Source organism: Hyalella azteca, unplaced genomic scaffold (genome assembly GCF_000764305.2).
Source record: "Hyalella azteca isolate HAZT.00-mixed unplaced genomic scaffold, Hazt_2.0.2 contig6917, whole genome shotgun sequence".
NCBI classification, from domain to species: Eukaryota; Metazoa; Arthropoda; class Malacostraca; order Amphipoda; family Hyalellidae; genus Hyalella; species Hyalella azteca.
In genome coordinates, this window is record NW_025937057.1 from 73550 (window position 1) to 99329 (window position 25780).

The following is a 25780-nucleotide window of genomic DNA, read 5'->3' on the forward strand; positions in this document are numbered from 1 at the left end:
ACGTAATAACCGTACGTACTTGTGTCTATTGTTCCCTGACGTAATAACCGTACGTACTTGTGTCTATTGTTCCCTGACGTAATAACCGTACGAACTTGTGTCTATTGTTCCCTGACGTAATAACCGTACGAACTTGTGTCTATTGTTCCCTGACGTAATAACCGTACGTATTTGTGTCTATTGTTCCCTGACGTAATAACCGTACGTAATTGTGTCTATTGTTCCCTGACGTAATAACCGTACGTAATTGGGTGGCGTAGTTCGATGATTTATCTAGAGGGTTATTGTCCATGACAGTACCTACAATGAGTGTAGATGGGTGTTTTAAATGTATAGTTTCAAGTTCAACAGTCAGCAAATTGAGTTCAAATAAACAGTAGCCCCATCCTTGCCGCTCCAAACCGCAACCATCGTAAGTTGATGGTTCTCTCTAGTATGTCATAAATTGTATCGTCAATTCGTCGATTTCTTCAAAATTTCCTGCAACTTCACCAGAAATGTCGTTTGACCGATTCACAGATCACATGACGGGTTTTCTCTGAATTTTAAACATTCATCTCTGCGATTATCAATAAAAGAAAAATATTCAGACATTCATTAATCAGTGGCACAAATTCATCGGAATTCATCCAAGTTTAACTTTCCAGAGAACGCATAAAGGCATTCAATAAGCAATTAGAAGTTACTTAGTTGCAATTTATTTTTTATATTAATCAGAAATTATTCCCAACTAGAATAGTTTTGACAAGATTCAATTGTACTGAGATTCTGATTGTCTGGAGAAGTATTTTGGTACGTTATATTTTGAAAATTTCAGGTTTATATCACTCCTCGGTAGTATAGTGGTGAGTATCCCCGCCTGTCACGCGGGAGACCGGGGTTCGATTCCCCGCCGGGGAGAATGTTTTTAATTAGAAGCGATTCTCTCTAGAAAAAGTATTAAAATTAATTATTCATATAATAATTGAACCGTCATTTGAGGATAAATCTCGCTCGCCCGAAAGATTCCTCAGTTACTATCCTTTCCTAAATTTGCATCGAAATTTGTGATCTTTTTTTCTACACTATTTAACACACACATTTATTGAAATAGGATAGTAGGATTCGGCCACTGTGTACGATAAGTGCGCCTCTTGCTGCACGTAGAAATGCTGGGTAATTCAAGCACAATTATATAATTTCTATATATGCTCTGGACGTTTCGATGTGAGTAATCATTAGGTTGAAAATCCTATTTAAATGCAAAACTCGCTATGTATCTGTAAATTAATGTTTCGTTATTACCGTTGTATCATCTAAAATATCCTGTATCTGGGCATTTTGCGTGCTGCTAGTACTATGCCTTCGAAAATCGATCATTCCATCGTAGATATCTATCGATATTCGAAAATCGAGCATTCCATCGTAGATGTCTATCGATATTCGAAAATCGATCATTCCATCGTAGATGTCTATCGATATTCGAAAATCGAGCATTCCATCGTAGATGTCTATCGATATTCGAAAATCGAGCATTCCATCGTAGATGTCTATCGATATTCGAAAATCGATCATACCAACTCCATCATATAGATGTCTAGGGTGCCCTTTTATATGCAAATCACATTATTTTCTTCTTCAAACTCAAACAAACACGAACGTCTGTGTGATATAATAAATACAAATTTTGGATACGTAAAAACAGTTCTGTGCACACATCACTCGTCTTCACTCTTATCATCGGCACGCTGGGAATGGGCGGTCAGCTAGGACTTTTAACTAGGACCTCGGAGTGAAGCTTTTAGAATGATATAATGCACTCTTGTATTGATTGGCTAAAGTTATTTGATCATTCATTTTAACGTATAGTAATAATTAAGTAACGGGAAATTTGTATTAATTTGTTTAATAATTATCTACAATTAAATTGAAAATAATTCATTGGGCTCATAAATATTGTAATTAAAATATTATTCGATATATGCGTTCTCGGCTTTCTCATATAATCATGCTTATCTGCATTCATACTTGTGGATTAACCTGCATGATTTCACCTGAACACGTGCTCAAGATTTGGCCAAATTATTGAGGTGTGAGCTGAGTATAACTATAAAATTTATTTTAAAAATTATTTATTTTGTCATTTGATTCATGCAATGTCTCCAACTTCATACTCACTGCCATATACACTTGATTTGAGTTTGCTCTCGAGCTTTCGAATGGAATTATATTAAGATTTGGATTTCGTATTCTATATATTGAGATAAGAATTTGTCGAATGTCTAAATCTGTCTAACTTGTATTCCGAAAAAAATCCACTTCATTCTTGGAATAGATAACAGGTTTACGATGGTGCGGCGTTAGTTATACAACAAATGTAATAAGTAAAGGAGTACATCTTCTACAGTAAAGAAGAATTTTTCTTAGCTTTATTCTTTAAGTGTGACGCGGCAATAACAAGAGGAGGGAGTAAGCTGGTACAGTCGCCAGTCGTCGGTACATTACGAACGTTACTCTCCTCTTGGAGTGTGACGCGACAATAACAAGCGGAGGGAGTAAGCTGGTACAGTCGCCAGACGTCGGTACATTACGAACGTTACTCTCCTCTTGGAGTGTGACGCGGCAAAAACAAGAGGAGGGAGTAAGCTGGTACAGTCGCCAGACGTCGGTACATTACGAACGTTACTCTCCTCTTGAAGTGTGACGCGGCAAAAACAAGAGGAGGGAGTAAGCTGGTACAGTCGCCAGACGTCGGTACATTACGAACGTTACTCTCCTCTTGAAGTGTGACGCGGCAAAAACAAGAGGAGGGAGTAAGCTGGTACAGTCGCCAGACGTCGGTACATTACGAACGTTACTCTCCTCTTGAAGTGTGACGCGGCAAAAACAAGAGGAGGGAGTAAGCTGGTACAGTCGCCAGACGTCGGTACATTACGAACGTTANCTTGCTACGCGACGCTAATTTATACAGTTATCGCTTGGTATTATCGTTCATTGATATTGAATACTTATATCTGTCATTAAAAATCGCTGTTTATTATCTGGTACGCTCACCTTATCATAAACCATGTTAGTTTACTGGTGCGTCAACAATTTAATCTGTTAGGATATTCATTCTGAATTACTTTTGCTCCTACGCGTGCGTCTTGTTTTACTTTTTTATTTTACTTCATTTACTTGTTTTTGATTGTGAATATCTAAGTAAGATATCTAATCTCTACGTACTTTCCTTCTTCTATTGGAAATCGACCGAGTCACCAATATCTTGCAATGCCAAGCTATAAATCTCCATGCACGCACAGAAATCAATGGGTCAAATTGTCCAAATAGCGACATTTTCTGCTCGTAGCTCTGCAAGATACGCCCTTTTCCTGGACCGAACTGGGTCGGGAAGAACCACACAAGGGCAAAACGTGCATCTCTATTTGGACAGTCCCGTTTATTTTTTGAGTGTGCCTTGTCTCGGAACCCAAGGCCGTTGATCGTCTTCAGGAAACTGTAGAGGTGTTGAGCGCTCTTATCTCTGATATCGCGAGCAGGCGATATCCTGCGCACATTGATCGGGCTTTCTGTGATAGCGTAATTGATGGCAGTGACAAAAGCGCGAGGCTTTTCCGGTGATCTTTTGTCAGGTGTTGTTTTAAATTTATGAGTCGAGTATAACAGGCCATGGCCTATTTCTTCAAGGCCGACACTTCTATATTGCAGTTTCCGGAATGTTTGAGAAGAATTATGGTTTCGATGTTATTTCAAAATCGTCAGAATTTGCATTAAATGTTAATCTAGTAGGGCAGGTGTAACCCGCACAACAATTTAACTAAAGTAGCAGGTTAACAAAGATCGGCATTATAAGGTGCCGACCAACAACGCTCGGAAGCTAGGGTAGGTAAGCATCATAGCAAATAATACCAAATTAATTTGGTAATAGCATGGCAGAGGAGGATATTTGATTCAGATTTTGTTGAGGACCGACAAAGCAAATTGTTGAGTTAAGGTAGATTTTGAGTGACTTCGTACAACGAATGACAAATCTGATAATAAGAGGAACAATAACAAAATTGTTCATTACAAATACAGTATAGTCCCTCACCTATCGTTGATTTCATGTCCCAGATCTCGACCGCCATAAGTGAAATCCGCGATAGGGAATAGATCGACTGATAGTACTTATCTACGTATTTATATTTTAATTGTCTAACAAATTTTCATTAAGTGTTTAAAATTCCTCCCACACTCTTACAGCCGATTGACTTCCGCGGGTTGTTTATATCTGCCGATTAACTTCCTCAAATACCCGCGAACCGACAAAGATCTAAGAATAATTTTTCTTATTAATATTTCTTGGAAACTCTCATCGATGATGNACAGGACTAAGGCTTTTGTTACTTTAAGGGTGATTTCCTGAACATTTAGAAATTTCCTTGATTTCGAGGAGGATTTAGTGATCGATTTAATTAAGAGCAGGTTTATTGTCTTACGTTAAATTGATCCGTGCCGGTAAACAAATGTACACAGAATTTTTTATTGTCTTTTTTTCTGCTGTCCAGAAAAGAATCTTTTGCTCATCGACATAATTCCAGCAATACGAAATTTCTTCCAAGAAGATCTGCATTTCACGACAGGCCATTTCACGACTCGGAGACAGGCATATCCAGGCCTATTCTTTAAATGCAAATACAAAGAAGATACAATACTATACTATTTGAATTTTCCTCATCGATGATTGGTAAAAAAGCATTGAAAAATACACGGCTGAATATTAAGCGCAATGCATTTAATTATTTTATAATGGTCTAATATGAGCGTCTGCAGCACTCAGTTGCGCAAGATACTCGTATTATTTGATTTCATTTTGTACAATCGTGAATTTCATATATAGCATCGTATGTAATGTGAAAATATAAAGGTTATTTGTTATTGTAAAAAAGTGATTTTTTTCGGCCAGAATTTCATTTAGATCTCAAGTAATAAAAATTTATCTCATCATTATGCAGGCGTATTCCGAACCTTTATCCTGAGAGAAGAAGTCAATAGCTTCTATATTTGAAAGGTATTTAGAACGTCGACCTCTAAAGGCAGAAGCAATAAATTACGATTGAAAAATATTCTAGGAGATTCCATCAACTTCTGAAGTTAGTTGATATAAAATAAATCGGTCACAGTAACAAGTGTTGTTTGGCAGATATCGGATAGCTTACTATTGTAAGAAGTCTGGTCTCAAAAATAGCTTTGCTATTCACATTGGACTATTACTTGGTTATGCTTAATCCGGCGTTATATACTGTGCATCAATAATATCTGAAATTTCAGAATTCCGTTATCTCGTATCCCATATTACTAGTCCCGTTAATAATAATTAAGCTAATGTATGCTAATTAAAAGAAGACCCTTGCAAATCCACATTTTACATAGTATATATTTAATCGTAATTGGCTCTCGTTTAGAAATCTCAAAAATTACATTGCATCTTTTGATATAATTTTTCCCGTCTAATTTTAATTTTTTCTGTTTATTTTTCGAATAACTGAAAAAGAGAATTCAAATTTTGTATTTAATTTTTTCCTTCCATTTATGCAATGCCCTGCTATTATCCCATTTAGAATGCATTTTCTGGATTAATATTCTTCAGAATATCCCGACACGATATGCATATAAGTACCCTGCAGACTTGAACGTAAGGGAGATGAGCCCCCCCGCCTAGCCTGAGACTATGTTGAGAGGTCTCATGGTCTTCCGTCTTTACCTTACCCATAATTACCGACATCGTTGGGGTGGAGGCAAGACTTTTTTTTCCTCCCCCGTGGGAATGGAACGCCGTGCGACCTTGGCATTTTGATCTGCAGGGGCAAGATGGTTTTGTGAAGCGCACCGAGCTGCACCGCGCAACCGAGCACGCCACAAATATGATCGCTGTTGCGAATATCTGCAATGAGTTACCGATGTTTGAGTTGTTAATTATATGCTTGACTAACTGACTAACTCGCTCAATTATTACGCACAAGCATTAGTATAAAAGTTCAGTTTGACTCGCTCAATTAATTACGTTAAAGCATTAGTGTAGAAGTTCAGTTCGTTTAAAGCTTAATTTGATTGTTTTGTCGTGACGTTTGAGTTAACCGATAAAAATTATGCTAAATGACTTATTTTTCATGGATTAACATCAATCACCTCACGCTCCCAGCTAATTTTTTTGACTTTAACCTGGAAACGGGAAACGGGCGCGAAACTATTGTTGCTGAAATTTGCATCTCTGGCTTTCAGCTTTCAGTGTTTACATTTTTTGAATTTTTTGTTTGTGGTTCATTGAGAACTTATTGTATTATAGATAAAGCGCGGGAACCAATTAAATTAAACGTGCTTAATTGAGGCCAGTTATTATTTTTTGATGTTTTTGTACGAAGTTGTTTTGTGTGTAATGATGCGAGTAACCAACGCTAGTAAGCGTCATTTTATATCATAAGTGGTTATAAAGTTATAAAAAAATCCAGTTTGCCTAAATTTTTTTTCTCGAAACAATTGGTATTGCTTGCTGCGCTGGCGTTTGTTCGGCTCAAATTTCCTACAGAGGAGCCATCCCGTACCGGCAAGGTCAAAATACCTGTCGGTGACCTTGATAAATTCCGGTTTTAAGTTATCGCCGCGTTATCGGTGGCCATCCGATCATCGAAGGGTTACCTTCATAGATTGATCGATCATTGTCAACGAGAATTCACTTCTCAAGTCATAAGTTGTGTTAATTATTCCTCCGTTGCCTAAAAAATTAGAGCTGGGTAAAGATTTTAAACTTTACTACCTTTTTGAGATTTTCAGTAACGTACATATGTGAATTTGATTTATAAAATAAATCAAAGAAATTGTCCGTAGTTTCTGGCCAACGGCCATATATGTACCTCTGCTGATCACTGATAAGGGAAATTAAATAACGTTGCATGGGTGTGGTTAATACTGAATTTGTGACCGCCTTGGAACGGTGGATGTTGTTATCTTTTGCTTTTTGATTATAATGTAATCTGAATAATTATTTCTGCATTTTTTTCACTCATCTTTGCTAACGGGTTTAAATAGATTAATTTTTCCACATTTATTAACGTCGAGTACGGATTACGGGCTATTTAACAATGACAATGCACAATAACAATAACATAACAATAACTAGCACAATAAACATAACAATATGATATTTAATATTGGCAGTTAGTATTTCAATGTGTTTTAAATTGCTAACTGTAAAGTTTTTTTAGAGCGGCTGTTCGTTACAACAATTGAAGCCGGTATTTTTGTCGTCTCGCAGAACTTTGACTCATTACACATAGCTCGTATCTTATTTCATTAAATTAACTGGCAAATTCATTATTCCGAAATCAACGCCGAAATTGGACGCAAAAATTACATCTGGATAAATCAACTTGCAATATTTTTCGTGACCTTCGATTTATTAAGGTTTTACTTTGTTGTAAATAAAAGTTCTTTCATGACAAAAAACTGAAATACTGAGGTAAGCTATAGGTATTATCTGCAATCTGTATTCATGTCATTAAAGTAATTTAATTTTGTCGAGCCTTATTTCGCGTGCAGTGTCATTTTATAAATATTTTATTATCACATATTAGCAAGCTTTTGAGATTGTGAATAATGTCTCTACTTTGTAGTGGAATTTTTGCGGCGTCATCTTGCCTGATGACCGCGCAGTCAGGTTGCAGTGAATAAGTTCAGCGATAAATAGTTAGATAATATCTCGTGCGACGCTCATATAGCCGGTCATTGATGATAATTATACTCGCAATTAGCATATCATGTGAACAAAAATACACTCAAATAAATGAGGGAGACTTTTTCCAAATAGTGATGCAGTTTTCGCCCTTTCGTGGGTCATAACGATCCTGCTTCGTCCGACGCATGAGTCTCATTGCTAATTGCAGAAATTGTGCCAAAAGTTAGACGCTATAACTCCTTAATTATTATGAGTGTAGGTTACTGTTTAGGATGCATGTTTGTCGTATACTCAGGCAAATGCACCTGTTTAAACTACTATTTAATTTAAATTTGTTATTTTTACCTTCATTCTGCCATGCCTAACGATTTATCACCTGATATACATGGCACCTGGCGCTGCTTCACCTGATATACGTGGCACCTGGTGCAGTCAGGCTGCAGTGAATAAGTTCAGCGATAAATAGTTAGATAATATCTCGTGCGACGCTCATATAGCCGGTCATTGATGATAATTATACTCGTAATTAGCATATCTTGTGAACAAGAATACACTCAGATAAATGAGGGAGACTTTTTACTTAATAGCGATGCAGTTTTCGCCCTTGCGTGGGTCATAACGATCCATCTTCGTGCGACATGTATTTAGAGGTTTCATTGCTTATTTGAAATTGTGCCAAAGAAATTGTGCCAAAAGTTAGACGCTATAACTCCTTAATTATTATGAGTGTAGGTTACTATTTAGGAAGCATGTTTGCCGTATGCTCAGGGGCCATACTTACAAAAATCGCCAAGTGAACGTAAGTACTTACGCTCTAATTTCTTGTCTATGATTGGTGGATTTTGCTCAAAAGGCCGTCAATGATTGGCTGATGAACTTACGATCTCTTAACGTTTTTTGAAAGTATAGGCCCAGGCAAATGCACCTGCTTAAACTACTATTAAATTTAAATTTGTTATTATTACCTTTATTCTGCGATGCTTAACATTTCATCACTAAAAGCGATGAAATTCGCTCGCTCAGCTGCACATGAATCTGTTATACTTGATATACGTGGCATCTGGTGCTGCTTCACCTGATATACGTGGCGCCTGGTGCTGCTTCACCTGATATACGTGGCGCCTGGTGCTGCTTCACCTGATATACGTGGCATCTGGTGCTGCTTCACCTGATATATGTGGCACCTGGTGCTGCTTCACTTGATATACGTGGCACCTGGTGCTGCTTCACCTGATATACATGGCACCTGGCGCTGCTTCACCTGATATACATGGCACCTGCAGAGCTGTTGGTGCTGCAGCTGCAGCTGGGGAGGAGTCCTCGTATATCCTGCAGCTGCAGTTCTGAAGGCCGCAGCCTGCACCGAAACCTGTTGCTCGGGTCAACTTTAGTTGTGCTTTATAGAGTTGACTAAAATAGTCCACAGTATAGATTAAGTTTAATAGTTGCTGCACAATGATAGTCGTGTCGTGTGATGTCATTGTAATTTAGTCGACGTCTATTTTTTCGAATGTTTATTGAGATTATGTGTGTAACACGGATTTCTGGCCAGTGAAAATTTTTCTTTATTGCATCATCGCACTCATTAAAAAAAATTGTTTCCTCTTCTGATTGATTATCAAATAATCCGCTATATTATAAGTTGAATGCAGTGATCAATATCACATTACTGGTATATAAAAAAGAATATGCAGCTCAGAGATGCAGCATATCTCACCCAAATCAAGTTATGTGGCGGTTGAGCGCTCGAGGAATGCGGTCTGGTATTGTGAAGCTGCCTCGACTTGCCTGCTCTGCCTTGCTTGCAAGTCATTCCCGCCATCTGGAGTTGAACGTTGAATAAACGTTGTTTCAACGAAAATAACTTGTAATCAACGTTGTTTCAACGAAATTAATTTGTAATAAAGTTTGTTTCAACGAAGTTAACTTGGTAATCAATGTTGTTTCAACGAAATTAACTTGTAATCAACGTTGTTTCAATGAAGTTAACTTGGTAATCAATGTTGTTTCAACGAAATTAACTTGTAATCAACGTTGTTTCAATGAAGTTAACTTGATAATCAATGTTGTTTCAACGAAATTAACTTGTAATCAACGTTGTTTCAATGAAGTTAACTTGATAATCAGCGTTGTATCAACGAAATTAATTTGTAATCAACGTTGTTTCAACGAAATTAACTTGTAATCAACGTTGTATCAATGAAATTAACTTGTAATCAACGTTTTATCAACGAAATTAATTTGTAATCAGCGTTGTTTCAACGAAATTAACTTGTAATCAACGTTGTTTCAACGAAATTAACTTGTAATCAACGTTGTTTCAATGAAATTAACTTGTAATCAATATTGTTTCAACGAAATTAACTTGTAATAAACGTTGTTTCAGTTAAATTAACTCGAAATCAACGTTGTTTAAACAAAATCAACTCCTAATCAACGATTTTTCTACGGCATATTCCCAAAGTGTTGTTTGTAGTTGGCGAGGCTTTTCCCGACGTGCACATTAAGCTTAATAATATTAGAAAAATAAATACAGCAATAAATTCGTCTACTACTCTCGAATATAAGAGGCAAAAATATTCGTTTGCATTGATGGTAGATGGAAAAACGCGACGAAAAATGTTGAACTTATATGAGACTGATTATTATTATAAGACACTACGTTCTTAAATTGTATTCCATGTCACCGAACAGGGAATTTCTTGTGGCAAGTCCAATCATTCGTGGAATGGCTTCCCAGCGCCTATGTTTGGCTTCTGTTTGCTCAGAAGCGATCATTTGGTCGCTATGTGATCATATGGTTGCCATGTGATCAAATGGTCGCCATCAGATGTGATCAAATGGTCGTCAATTTATCAGTGGTCTTCATATGATACCGCGGTCGCCATATGATCATATGGTCACCATGCATGTGATAATATGGTCATCATGTGATCATATGGTCGCCAATATATCAGTGGTGTGTATGTGACCCCATGGTTGCCATGTGATCATATGATCGCCATGTGATCATAGGGCCGCCGTGTGATCCGTTCTATCGCCACACCGATCGCATTTATCTGAACTGGGGGGCCAGAGTTTGCAGTTTATTATTATAAACGAAATGAGATTCTTCCAAGAAGCGAAATGCATCGAGAAGTATTGTAAGAAGATGTGTTTGAGAAATTGTTATTGTTAATTGCAATAAATCCGTGCTGTAATATAATTAAAAAAAAAAACTTTAGTACTAATGTCAAAAAGAATTGTGCAAAAGGAAAAATTCGAGTCGAATAGAATACACTTACCGTGCAAATTATATTCATGATTACATTGCCGGAATTTAAGGTGTGAAACCATTATTTTCATTGAATTATTCATCTGAATAAATAAAAATCTAATAAGCTCATCGCACAATCGAATGAAGGTAACATGAATCAATTAAGAATTGTGTTCCTAGAATTTTTATGATATATTGTGGATCTTCCTCCTATATAATTAATTTCTAGAAATTATGGTTGCAAACTATTTCTATAGAATTATTAAAATATGTCTTGTTAACTATAGATTTTTGTTTACCAACCTGAATATAAATATAATCATTGGATGGAAATGTAAACCAACCGGATGTAATCATAGCGAGAAAATAAGCGTATCAATGGCATTGATGGAAATAAAGCAGACTAATAATGCATATGAATAATTCAATCACAACCTTCGAAAATGACGATTATTATCAGTAAGGGAATGCCAAAATAAGCGTGTAACCGTGACACAGGTTTCCAGCAGCGTGAGTTCGTTCATGCAGCGAGTGTGTCAGTAGAGCGCGGGAAGCTACGGCGCTCACGCCTCTTGTTTCTTCTTGGCCTTGACGCTCCAGAGGCCCTCGAGGGGGTCTGCGGGTGCCGGTCCAGCGTATAGGTTTTGTAGCAGTGTTGGGGACTAATCAATAAATAAGTAAACAAAACTTTCGGTTCACCCAAACATTTAATGAATAACTGTAATAATAAACAAATGATGGATATGAGTATACAGATAAACCGTGTATTTCCTTTCCTAAGCTCTTCTCCTAACTCTGGACTCACGTTTCGGAGCCGCTCTCTCAGGGTGGGATTTCGATACAATGAAGAAATACAAAGCGCTTCTAAACGAGGTCACATCAAAAGTGAATCAAAACGCTAAACGATAAATTACAGGAGTCCTATAGCAATCCATAACAGCAGGTTCTTCGGATATCGTAAGTTTGCCGTCAAAGCTTATATTTTGTCTCAAATTCGTGACTCACGATAATGATGTGATGTGCCAGGTCTTGGAAGTGTGGGTCCTCTACATTCCGGAATTTGGAAAAATGGAGGCCTTCCATGTGCAGGGGTGTGAAAATGAAGATCTTCTACATGCCGGGTTGTGAAAATGAAGATTCTCTACCTATCGGGTTATAGAAATGAAGGCCCTCAATTTTATTCTGAAATTGCTGAAAATTTCCTGTCATTAATTATGAAAAGCTCTTCTAGAAAGAAAAAATACTTCTCTTCTTCTGCTCCTCTAGATTCATCGAAATAATTTATTTTCAGTAGGCGCTGTTGTTGCTATATAATAATATTATTGCTTTACTCTCGTAAGTGTTTAGCGCCTCCTCTGATTTTTCGGTAAGGTTTGTTTCCAGCTTCTCTCCTCGGGGCTCGAAGATCATTAACTAAAATGATGGTTCCGAGAAGAATGACGCTCGACCTTGGTCGATGAGCGCATTGCCAGCCGCGAGCAGCGATGAGTGTTATTCGTTGGAATCACTCACGCTTTTGCTTCAAATCAATCCCAATAATAGGACGAATTCGTTTGGCCTTTGCAATATTCGTAAGAATTGTAACATTAAAGCTGCTGAGTAATCACATCGCAGTGCATTTCTGCTAGCTGTACTTGCTTCACTACTTACCGTCTAAGTAAGAAGTTTGCCATCCTTTTGAACATACTCTTCACATTATTCATATGAATTTCGCTGTGAATTTCATTTATTATGAACTTCGCTTGAAATGAACTTGGCTGTGATGTTTGTGGTTTGTGCTACAAATTTGTCCTTGAGACGCTCGTCGATGACGCTAACCTTAAGAGGGTTAAGGTTCTGCGACTTCTTCGAGCCCCTTAACCACCGGATACTTGAATTTAGTGCACTGAAAAAAAATTCAATATTTCTGTCCCAACGATCTTTGCTAACACTCAGTGAGTACGTCACACCTTCGTGAAATATGGAATGCAATTTTTCTTTAGCTCTCCATGAAATTATTTCTCTCCGTCGGATGCATTGCTCATCTACAACACCGATCAATGTTATCATTTGTTAGTGACATGAGATGCTGCAGGGACACGTAGTGCAGGAATCTGTCGGGTGCTGTGATGTGGATGAAAAGTGTAGTGTTTTCTTCTTTCAAATAGAGTTCTTATATAATTCATACATTGCAAAGTAGTTTATTTTTGCGATGCTTGCAAAGAATTACTCCAGACATGAAGTTGGTCGTGGAGGCGTTGAGGGCGGATATGCTTCTCTACCTGGAGCTGCCTTGTCTGCCTGCCTTCCTGTCAGATTACCTGCATGTCTGTGTGCTTGATTGCTCTGCGTCCTGTCAGTCTGTTCTTGCGCCTTCCTTTATTTAGGTCTGTCTGCCAGCCAGTATTGCCTGTCTGCCAGCCAGTATTGCCTGTCTGCCAGCCAGCATTGCCTGTCTTCCTGTCATTTTGTCTGTCTGTCTGTATTTGTATGCTTGCTTGCTGTGCGCCCTGTCTTGTCAGCCCAGAGAATATTGCAACGTTATTTTTTTTGCAATTGACGGCAACCTGACCCATTTTAGCTGAAAGTATTCCACTATTCGGACAATATGACACATTTGAGTCTCTGAGTGTTGGCTTGCGTTGGCTCTCAACGTGTAGGTATATACAGTATATCGCATGCGTCTTGTATAGCTGTCACATGGGTGTTGCATTACACAGCTGCTGTGTGACGGTGTTGCATTATACAAGGCTGATGTATACTCCGAACGAATGAGGTTTGGATGACATGTAATATCAAGGGCCGTCGACAGCCCTTGCGTTGTTTATAAATTTTTGATACGCTGCGGCCCCTCGCCGTATAGGCTAACACTCTCTGCAGTTCGTTGTCGTGTTTTTTAACGATCATGCGTAACGAACTTGAGTCGGCGTATGAAAGCTTTAAAGCAAGCATAAATTTATTCCTGCTGAAATTCATGCTTGATAATTCTGCATTGAACTCAATTTATTTGCCTGAGATGTATTGATTCATGTTACCCTAATTCATGAAACTTCGCTGTTTGAAGTCCACCAAACTTTGTTTTTTTCTTCTATTTATTCCCTTATTGAGTAACTTGGTTGATTCAGATTAATTCTGCTATGGTAATCAGGACTACTGTGTTGATGTTCTGTACGCGGTATCGTTGCTCTAACTTATTTCGCTTGTCAATTATTGATTGATATTAATTTCCAAAAATGAATTATTAATCATTGAAAACAATTGTCAAGGAAACGAGTTCTATTTGATTAACAGGGGCGGTGTGAACACAAAAAATTACTTGAAGTAAGTCAATTAAGAGAAGTTACTTTGAAGTACAAATTCAACCACGTAATAATAACAACAACTAAACAGATAATGGCGACTTCACACAACAAAACTAAGATGAGAACTTGTGGGAGTTCAGGTACCAGCTGTACAAGTCTGTCCTGTTGAGTAAAGCACGCTAATTCGCTAAATAAATATATGACCACTAGAGCTTGTGTAAAGTATGATTTATTTTATAAAATTAACATAGTAAACCAAGCAAGAAATGAGGTAAAACAAATAAATTTAATTCTAATTATACGAAGGATTCACCCGTTGAGCGTGTAGAACATGATCTGAGTCCCTTACCGGAGTGCACGCTGAAATAACTACGACTTGGGAAAAATGAATTTCTTTAAGTAAGGAGTATTAAAATTAATTTGCTCTTGCAACAATATAGAAATAGAATGGGTGCTCGTCGCCGCACAAGACAATTTTCACTTTATCCGTATAAGTATATTTTATTTGTATGCATAAAATCAAATAATGATTTCCTCACTTTACAAAATAATATGTTTAATATGCCTTCAATTTTACCATGAAATACCGCATAAAAGGTGAGGGTAAACCTTCCATTAAATTATTTTACCACACTAACAAGTCCGTGGTAAGCAGGCAGCAGAGAAGAGCACAAGGTCAACAAAGAACAAGACTTCTTTAACGAAGAGACCACTTAGTAAGTGTTGGAGTCTAGTAATCATCTAAATGTACAACACTTTGATTATATATAAGAGCTGTACTTAGATTTACAGCCTCTGGCTGTTTGCTCTTTACCGCTGACGACTGTCGGCGCTGATGAAACACGATGTCATTGCGCACTGATGAAACACGATGTCATTGCGCACTGATGAAACACGATATCATTGCGCACTGATGAAACACGATGTCATTGCGCACTGATGAAACACGATATCATTGCGCACTGATGAAACACGACATCATTGCGCACTGATGAAACACGATGTCATTGCGCACTGATGAAACACGATATCGTTGCGGCCCTTCAACTTCGCTCATGCTATTGCATGGATGCTATGCTCATGCTATGCTTAGGGCGTCACCTTCTCACACTATAATTATGTCCCCACGTCTTGGTCGTTCAGCCTGTTTGTCTGCATTATTATAACATCGCGTGAATTAAGTAGGATGCTTGGACTCAATATTGTGATATAGTTGAACATATACTTAGGGAGCGGTCGTATGTTCACTTAGTGAGATATGCACCCATTCGTGCGATTGATTTTATTTGTCAAATTTCATACTAAGTAAATACCGTCGAGATCGAAGTGAAAAAATAAGGAAAATTTATGTCGTTTCATCGCAAAATTCGACTTTATCGCTGAACTTGTATTGTGCTTACGATCATCACTGAAATTTGTAGTATGATTTACGTGAAATGTATAGTCGCATTCAACAGCCTGGTTAACTTTTAGCATTTTTTGAGGGAATTGGTTCAACTGACGGTGAAGTTGAGACGTTTACAGAATTCTTAGATCCCGGATGATGAATTTTCGCCGGTCCATCAGCGGACGGAGGCTCCCACTGTCGGCGGTTGGTGATCCGCTTCCTGGAAAAGATCCTGCTGAGTCAGCACTTCTTATTCGAGTTCGCTGCTGCATGTCCCTGCAAATTTTAAACTATATTGCGGGGCTAAAATAAGTAATTTTTCGTATGTGAGCTTGTATGGTGTCTTCAATTAAGTGCTTTGTTGACTTTACTGTTATTCAATTCTTCTCTCTGCAAGCTGCAGCTCATTGTGTACGGTACCTCTTTTATTTGCAATATTTTGAGAAAATCAAAGAAATTGTTTGAATTCGATGCCTCATTTTTATTTAATTTCAACGGCAGCTTCCCTACGCAGCTTTTATTAAGACTATTCTAACTTAAGTTTATACTAATCTCTTTTGTTAACAGCAGAAAATTTTATTAAAATCATTTTATGTGTATCTTATCACAACAAATAGTTGGATATTGAAGATGATAACTTGATTAACTTCCCAATTGGTGACGGACAGGATTTGAAATTTGCGTTTGAAAAATGCCGAGGCTCAAGTTAATGCTCACAATAGTCGTTGGCTGGTCACAATTTTATATTCAATAAATATAATTTATTAAGGATCGCACATCGTTTCATATAACATTTTTTACATTACAGCCCTATTTTTTCAGGTAAGCGCGGCTTGCTGCATTACATAAGAAGCGGTGGTGAGTAAGTATACCATTATTAAACATTTCAAGCTATGGTAGACATTAATGGTTGGCATGGGTGACAACGACATTTTATGACATTGTCATAAAATGGGTGACAATGACAGCCCGATTGTTCGTCCGATGATAGCTCGATCGTTTCCTCTTCAGACAATCAAAAAATATGCAGGCAATCATCATTTTTTTAGTACAATATCCTTCCTTGTAGTATTTCTATATTGAATTATATGATTTTGTGGAGTCGACATAATCTCGCATGCAATTACGCGTGAATCTGGAGCTTGCCAAATCGGTCTAAACTTTAATCAGTTTTCACGCACCACAATTGAGTCGTTTGTTTACAACCTCAATTTAGTCTTAACGTGTAGACATGTTGGTATGATCTTTGTCATTAATTTTCCTCTATTTTGAGTCCATAATGTTTTGGCTTGTAGCTAGGCTCTGAAAAATTCGTTTTAATGCATCCATCAGAATCTGTTCACACGCTCTTATTAATTTTAGATCTATAGTTTTGTCATGAATATATCGAGGATCTATTTTGCCTGGCTTCAACTCATGAGATTCACCGGATTTCTTCTCGCGAGTGCGGCAAACTTCAGGCTGATAAAGAAGCAGTGTAATATCTCTTTAATCTGCTAATATAAAACGCATGGTAGCTCTGATAAGCAATAACAAATCTCATGATCAAAAAACGTGAAAATCATGTGAACGAACCTTCTTTGTCCAGATGTCAATAATATTTTTCTCTTGTTAAAGATGTCTGTTTCGTTTGTGAAAATTTTTGGTCGCTTGTTTATCTTTTAGATGCATTACTCGAATGGAGAAATGAAACTCTGTGGTGTTTAGTCTTGCAGTAGTTAGTATAGTTGTCGCCCGCGAAGCTGTTTTGCTTGTATGGGCATTCACTAGGAAATCTTTTTGTAACTACTCTGATCCTTTTGTTCATTTGTTTCGTGCTGTGTACTCCTATGTGAATAATAAAAAATGAATTGAATAAAAAATGAATTAGTCGGCCCTGGTATACGGAATTTCAATATGCATATGCAGTCAAAACACTTTGTAGGATTACCTAATTCTGCGGAAACGAGCTCCTCTGAACTTGTGTAAGCTTTCCCGTCCTGTAGGCCTGCCGAATGTTGCCAAACTTTTGCTGAACTCGTAAAAATGTTGCCGAACTCATAACATGTGAACTACTGACCTACTTAACTACCATTGCGAATAAGTCTAAGAAATACATGTTCAAAGCCATCACCTCTACCTCTATAAATTAACTTCCCTTGACTACATCTAAGTGTTTATGAAGGAAAGAGTGTAAAATAAGACAATTTATTGACAATTATTTTAAGGCTTTTATTATGGTAATTTTATGTTAGTAATGTTACTTTATTTTATTATGCTTTTATTAAGTAAAAATTTTAAAATTGTTTTTATTATTGATATATATATATATTTATTGGCTACCGTGGTGCGAACTTCGATAACGTGGCCTCAATGGCTAATATGGCTACAATGCCACACCATACAATGGCTATACAAAGTAATGGTTGGCATGGGTGACAATGGCTTGCAACCATTGACAGCCCGATTGGTCGTTCGATGATAGCTCGATCGTTTCCTCTTCAGACAATCCAAAAATATGCAGACAATCATCATTTTTGAGTACAATATCCTTCCTTGTAGTATTTCTATATTGAATTATATGATTTTGTGGAGTCGACATAATCTCGCATGCAATTACGCGTGAATCTGGAGCTTGCCAAATCGGTCTAAACTTTAATCAGTTTTCACGCACCACAATTGAGTCGTTTGTTTACAACCTCAATTTAGTCTTAACGTGTAGACATGTTGGTATGATCTTTGTCATTAATTTTCCTCTATTTTGAGTCCATAATGTTTTGGCTTGTAGCTAGGCTCTGAAAAATTCGTTTTAATGCATCCATCAGAATCTGTTCACACGCTCTTATTAATTTTAGATCTATAGTTTTGTCATGAATATATCGAGGATCTATTTTGCCTGGCTTCAACTCATGAGATTCACCGGATTTCTTCTCGCGAGTGCGGCAAACTTTAGGCTGATAAAGAAGCAGTGTAATATCTCTTTAATCTGCTAATATAAAACGCATGGTAGCTCTGATAAGCAATAACAAATCTCATGATCAAAAAACGTGAAAATCATGTGAACGAACCTTCTTTGTCCAGATGTCAATAATATTTTTCTCTTGTTAAAGATGTCTGTTTCGTTTGTGAAAATTTTTGGTCGCTTGTTTATCTTTTAGATGCATTACTCGAATGGAGAAATGAAACTCTGTGGTGTTTAGTCTTGCAGTAGTTAGTATAGTTGTCGCCCGCGAAGCTGTTTTGCTTGTATGGGCATTCACTAGGAAATCTTTTTGTAACTACTCTGATCCTTTTGTTCATTTGTTTCGTGCTGTGTACTCCTATGTGAATAATAAAAAATGAATTGAATAAAAAATGAATTAGTCGGCCCTGGTATACGGAATTTCAATATGCATATGCAGTCAAAACACTTTGTAGGATTACCTAATTCTGCGGAAACGAGCTCCTCTGAACTTGTGTAAGCTTTCCCGTCCGGCCGGTAGGCCTGCCGAATGTTGCCAAACTTTTGCTGAACTCGTAAAAATGTTGCCGAACTCATAACATGTGAACTACTGACCTACTTAACTACCATTGCGAATAAGTCTAAGAAATACATGTTCAAAGCCATCACCTCTACCTCTATAAATTAACTTCCCTTGACTACATCTAAGTGTTTATGAAGGAAAGAGTGTAAAATAAGACAATTTATTGACAATTATTTTTGAGGCTATTATTATGGTAATTTTATGTTAGTAATGTTACTTTATTTTATTATGCTCTTATTAAGTAAAAATTTTAAAATTATTTTTATTATTGATATATATATTTATTGGCTACCGTGGTGCGAACTTCGATAACGTGGCCTCAATGGCTAATATGGCTACAATGTCACGCCATACAATGGCTATACAGCGGCTATATGGGCACCTTGTATCAGCTCAATATTCTTATCCCATTCAAGTTTCCGTTGGGCAACGACCAGGAAAATAGTAATTAATTGGCTTAGCTACGTCGAGAGTTTCCTGCAATGATGAACTCCACCGAGTTCGTTTGTATAGTGGCAAATTTTCAGTTGTGGCGTTTTCCACTTGACTCTGGATTTACCTCAACCAAAACAACGTGTAAATTTTAGTGGGGATTTGTCAGAAATGTTCGAATAATTGAAGTGATACCTCAAAGTTTCGTTGACTGTTAACTTACTGGGCAGAATTTTTATCGTGAATGCTGTAACCCAAATTAACTGGTCCCTAATATTGCTGTAGAGTTATGGAAGTTTCATTATTGTCCACTATATCAGGCTATTTTCCTTTGTCGCAACGCAAGTTTCAGTACGATTGTATTTGTTTTAATTGTAAAGAAAGCTATATGTAATAAGAAAACTTATTGGGATTAGGAATTAAAAATATTTTGATTACACGTACTATTCTACTTTCTACCGTGATCCGTTATACCTCGACGCGAAATGTCACATGTTGGCGCTACCTCGGATAGTCGAAGGAAAGTGTTGCAGACGTGGTTTCTTAATTCTTCACTTGTTGGTTTTTATTTCTTTGTTGTTAATTGTTGGTTTCCTAACATTTAACGGTAAATTACGTACGTGGATGTTTATGTAATTAGCCCTTATTATGGTTCGTCGTAAGTTTTGTTAAATTATCACTTTCATATTATTATTGTTGTTCGAAAGGCCCTTTACCCTCATCACTTTTGCTTGCTTTCAATGGGGCAGTTCCGCCGTTCCAAGAAAGCCATCAATTTTTTCAAGCACCATTCGCTTCACCATTGAGTGGGTCGATCATTCCTGCCCTGCCTAGTGGTCCTTCCGTTGATTGAGTGCCCCATAAAATAGCACTGCTTCTTTGCTTTCACATGAAGGCCTGCGCTTCTGAGTGCTTTTTTTTGCACTCCAGGGAATTTTTTTCGGCAGTTTCTTTGAGATCAGTTCAAATTTTGTACGGCATGAACAACATTTTTACGGCATGAATTTTACATTTCACATGAAAGTTGACAGTAAACCATACGTTTGATATGCAATCAATCAACATATATAAGACTTTTTGGATCCTTATGATGAAAATTTAATGATGAGAAGAAATAGATGGCAAGGATTTTAGATGTAATTTTCGTCTTGCAAAGAATATTGACCGACATCGGGAAAATATATATCTCAGACTGGTGGCGTGGTATGACGAAACCTGATAGATATATACGGTTTGAAAAGCTTAATGCAGCTTCCTATATAGCGATGTTATCTGGAAACTACTGATCAAAAAATGAGAGGGATGAAGCTAAGATAATTTCTGACCGTGTTATTACGTATAACACATTATAACACATATATAGTCGTTCTTGCGAGCCCTCGAACTTCGTTGCGCTTCTGTGAAAGTTTCGCTCTAGTGCTGGAGGCCTCAAGACTAATTACTTTTAAAATGTAAACTTAAGCCTTTCATGTTAAGTTATATTATCCAATATCGTTTGCGACAAAGTAGGTAATATGGGAAAACAATGGTTCTGAGCATCATCTTCGTGTAAGTCCATCGTTTTATATTCTATGGCTTTACCTGCTTGCTAATGCCTACAGAATCTTGTATTTTTACCTCATCTGGTTTTCTTTTATTATATATTAATATTTTCCTATTAATGCTATAATTGTAGCTTGGTTCTGTCAATGAGCAGAAAAACAAAGATTTCGTTTTACCAAGGAATCAATCTGGGAATTTCTGAACTGTCGACCCTGATCTCATATCGGTTCACAATTCCAGGGCAAAATTCCTGTTTTTAATCATGACAAATACGGAAATTCATGATGAACTGCCGTGTAACGTTATGTATCGCTTCTGAGTTCACGATACTCGCTCGTAATTTTTTTCATGATGTTAAACTTTACTGTCGTACTTTCGGGGATAAAGTCTGTACCAGATGCGCTACTTAACCAGTCAATTTAAATTGCTAGTTTACATGACGGTATAACCTTTTATTGAGACTAATTTTCACGTAAATAAGATACTTAGGCAATTTAGTTGCATTTCAGCGAAGCTTAGGCAAGTTTACTTGACATTTGGAGGCGTAATTTCTCTTGACAGATAACTAAATATACATAAATACTGATGGCATCAATTGAATATTTTTGAAACTGGAAAATATGCTAACCTAAAACTTAAAATAAAACAATCCTGATATGCTTTACCGCTTTCTAATGTGTGATTATTAGTTTAAAAGTTTACGGACGCCTTCCATCGAGCTGCCTATACTCCTTAAAGGGTCCTGCCCCTTTCCTCAAAAACGCTGATTTCGTTGACCATGGCCGAATGATTTCAACGGGCGTGGCGCGAGTGCGTGAAATGCGTATAATGAATGACCGCTATCGCCGCCGTGGTGGCCGCGGCTATTCAATGGCTACGTAAAATGTGTGGCACAGTCGCTGACTCGGCTCCCAAGATGCCTGCGCTGGATGGCGTTCTTTTTGTGGTGCCTCGAGGAGAGAGTGGAAGAGAACAAGTGGTGGCGCGGAGTGGCCAGTAAGAGGATGGTGGCGCAGAGTGGCCAGAAATAGAAAGACGAAATGAAAAAGACTGTAAGAGATGAAAAAGGCGCATTGCGCATGATTGGGTGGACTGATAGTTGAGTGGGAATTGTCTGGGGTTGGGAACCTGTCAGGGCTTTGGATGGTCTAAGCGGGTGGGCGATGAAAGGTAGTGGTTCTTTATTTACATTATTTATAATTTTTGGAGCACAGCTAAACAAAAGAAATAAAGATTATTCATGCTCTTATTATTTGCATGCGTTTTAGATTTGTTTCATAATTTTTTTTCTGTGGTATTTTCTCAGATGATTTAATGAAAATAGGGGGTGATGATACTGATGAAGGTTATTGATGATGAAGGTGAAGGCGGTGGGTGATACGCTCATGACTCGGATGGAGGTAGAGGGTTTTCGTACTAGGTTTTCGGTCACGTCTTTACTGTAAGTCACTTTTGGTGAGTCGCGTCAGTCCGTCAGCGTGATGGTGTATATTGGATGGTGTGTGTTGTTTTGGGAATGCAGCTACACCCAAACGTGATGTGAACAACTACCGTACGGGTGCAGCATGGTCCGCTGTGTATTTATTTATATAGGGGTGGAGGTGGGGGTCCAAGTGCGAGTATTTTGGAGCTATAAATGATCGGTGCTGTTGGATGGCGTCAATTAATGACGACACGGCGAGAAAATAGACCACACTGTCCAAACTATATATAACTTCAAACTATATATACTAGGTATATATAACTCTATAAACTATATATACTATATATACTATACCTATATACTATATATAACTCCAAACTATAGATAGTACGTAACTCCGTCAGCCAATCACTGACGTGTTATGACTGCTACACGTACTGTATCTTTATTATGGCAGCAAAGGCCACAGGCGGTGGGTGATACGCTCATGACTCGGATGGAGGTAGAGGGTTTTCGTACTAGGTTTTCGGTCACGTCTTTACTGTAAGTCACTTTTGGTGAGTCGCGTCAGTCCGTCAGCGTGATGGTGTATATTGGATGGTGTGTGTTGTTTTGGGACCAGCTACACCCAAACGTGATGTGAACAACTACCGTACGGGTGCAGCATGGTCCGCTGTGTATTTATTTATATAGGGGTGGAGGTGGGGGTCCAAGTGCGAGTATTTTGGAGCTATAAATGATCGGTGCTGTTGGATGGCGTCAATTAATGACGACACGGCGAGAAAATAGACCACACTGTCCAAACTATATATAACTTCAAACTATATATACTAGGTATATATAACTCTATAAACTATATATACTATATATACTATACCTATATACTATATATAACTCCAAACTATAGATAGTACGTAACTCCGTCAGCCAATCACTGACGTGTTATGACTGCTACACGTACTGTATCTTTATTATGGCAGCAAAGGCCACTATGTTTACAAAAATATCTTAATTATTATAAGGCCGCTTTAAGGAAGCTACGTGTACAACTGTACATATGGGACGCTACGTGTTCTGAAGCAAGTTTGAATGGTATGGCCTCTGGGAGGTTTGAACAAGTTCATGCATATGTAAATGGTTCGATCGTTGGACGCACTTCTGATTTTAATGCCTAATAAAGTGCATCATACTACGTCTGTAGCGCGCAGAACACAATTGTATTGTTTCCTACACCCAATCTTCAATAATATTTAAAATAACCTAGTGAATATAACGTCTATTAAATTTTTATGCAATTGATGCTGTCTCAAATAGAGTTCGAGTTCATCTGTGCATCCAAATGTGAAAATAATAGAGAAACAATCTTGAATTTGCCTTTTCTTCGAACTTCTGTAGAATTAGCGTTGCAGCAGTATTTTTTCGTGTACCGATATTTTCAAATTAACAATCACATTTTCAACGTAATTATCTTTTCTTGACAAAAATCACTGCAAAACATATTTGAATAATATATTGAACTGTACTATAATTTTTTATCCAAATTTTAGTAGAACTCGCCCTGAAAATCGTGTATAATTATTTTCGATGCGAAGCTATTAAATCATTTAACATTCAAGAACTGTCTTAAATACATAATATTAAGTTACGCTATAAGGCATATCCACAAAAACCCTACTATTACTCAAATAAATTTTCCTTCAAAATAATATGTGGCTATTTTCTGCACATTTGATGTCAAAATGCAGCGGTAATATACGGTGTGCACGCGATTAAGAGGTTAAGGTTCCGCGAAACAATTTCCTGTATGCACTCTCTATGTAATGACACTTACAACGCGTTTTCACTTGCAGCTTCATTATTCATGGTAATCGTAGTATCCGTTGCTCTCGAATCTTCACGTTTCCTGCTTATTCGATTCGTATATACTGCTGCTCTCGATCTGGTTCTACCGTGTTTGTAACTCTCATTATCAAAGATTATCCGATTCGTATATACTGCTGCTCTCTAGTTCTACCGTGTTTGTAACTTTCATCATAAATTTTAATTCCCAAAGCTGAGTATTCTTTTAGAAAGGAACTGTACAAAAATGATAAAAACTCAACTTATTGTCTGTATAATAGGTTTTACAAATTAATATTTTAAGTTATGCAAACTCACGCTACGCTATATTTTACCGTCATGATAGGCTGAACGTAAACAAAATTCTGATCATTATATACAAGCCTTACCCCGACTCGTTCTTATTGTACGTAAAACAATCTAATATCCTCCTGCTGTAGCTGTAGCATTTTTCACAAAATAAACTTATCGGTTTGTAGTGTATTTTACGTATCGGTATCAAAATGGTCCTTGGTCAGTTCGATTTAAGGAATACTATGTAATGGCACAGGATGCATCATGAATCGCAAGGGAGTTAAGTTGTTTGACCAACGATCGGATTACGTTGACTTATGACACATTTACTTGTCTTTTTTAAAGGTTTTCCGCAATTGATCAGATCTATTTTTCAGAATCCCACTACAGACTCACGTTATTGAGGTTATTCGCTTTCGCCCATCCGATCTTTCGTTTGAAAATTCTTAAAAAAATGTCAAAAAACATGATTAGATTCCATCTTAAATAACTTTTCTTCCTGCAATTCTTTTATTCGGGAAGCATTGAAACATGTTTTCGATATACCTGCATTCCAGTTGCAGTCTGTGGTTTATAGAAATGAGCCATGCTTATTTCTATAAAAAATCGATGCACTGTTTGATCTTGCATTTGATATAAACAATAAATCTATTGAATATTATAGCTATTTCACTATTATATTATGATCTTTTTTTCATTTACAGCTGATTGGCTAACATTGAAATTACGTTCAACATCATTAGTATAGAAATCACTGAATTTCTGCGATGCTGCCTAGCTCTTGACTTCGGGTTTCAATTCATCCTGTGGCTTCATAATCTTCAGCGGCTCGTTTACATTTAATTGCTGGTTCATAAATGACCTGACATTATTTTTGCTCTTTGTCATTCACACTATCTAAAATCGCATATTCGGTGTCAACAATCTATGTACACGGTCTACGTCTTACCAGAGATAGACACATATAAAGAACAGTCAACTATGCATAGAACTTTTGTAATTATTATGCCTATGCATGTGTCGTCTTCAGATAAAAATGTATTGAAATAGTGGGTGCAGATTTATCGGCGTACTCGTAGCCTTAACTTGAAAATTAGAAGCTTACTTGAGCAAATAATATTCTTCTACTAACG

At 37.3% G+C, this 25780-nt stretch overlaps 1 non-coding gene across 1 annotated transcript; it reads left to right on the forward strand.

Annotated features, from left to right (window-relative positions):
- The first annotated feature begins 828 nt into the window (after positions 1-828).
- Trnad-guc lies at positions 829-900 on the forward strand. The gene has a single exon. It is a non-coding gene; the product is annotated as a tRNA-Asp (tRNA).
- The last annotated feature ends 24880 nt before the right edge of the window (positions 901-25780 follow it).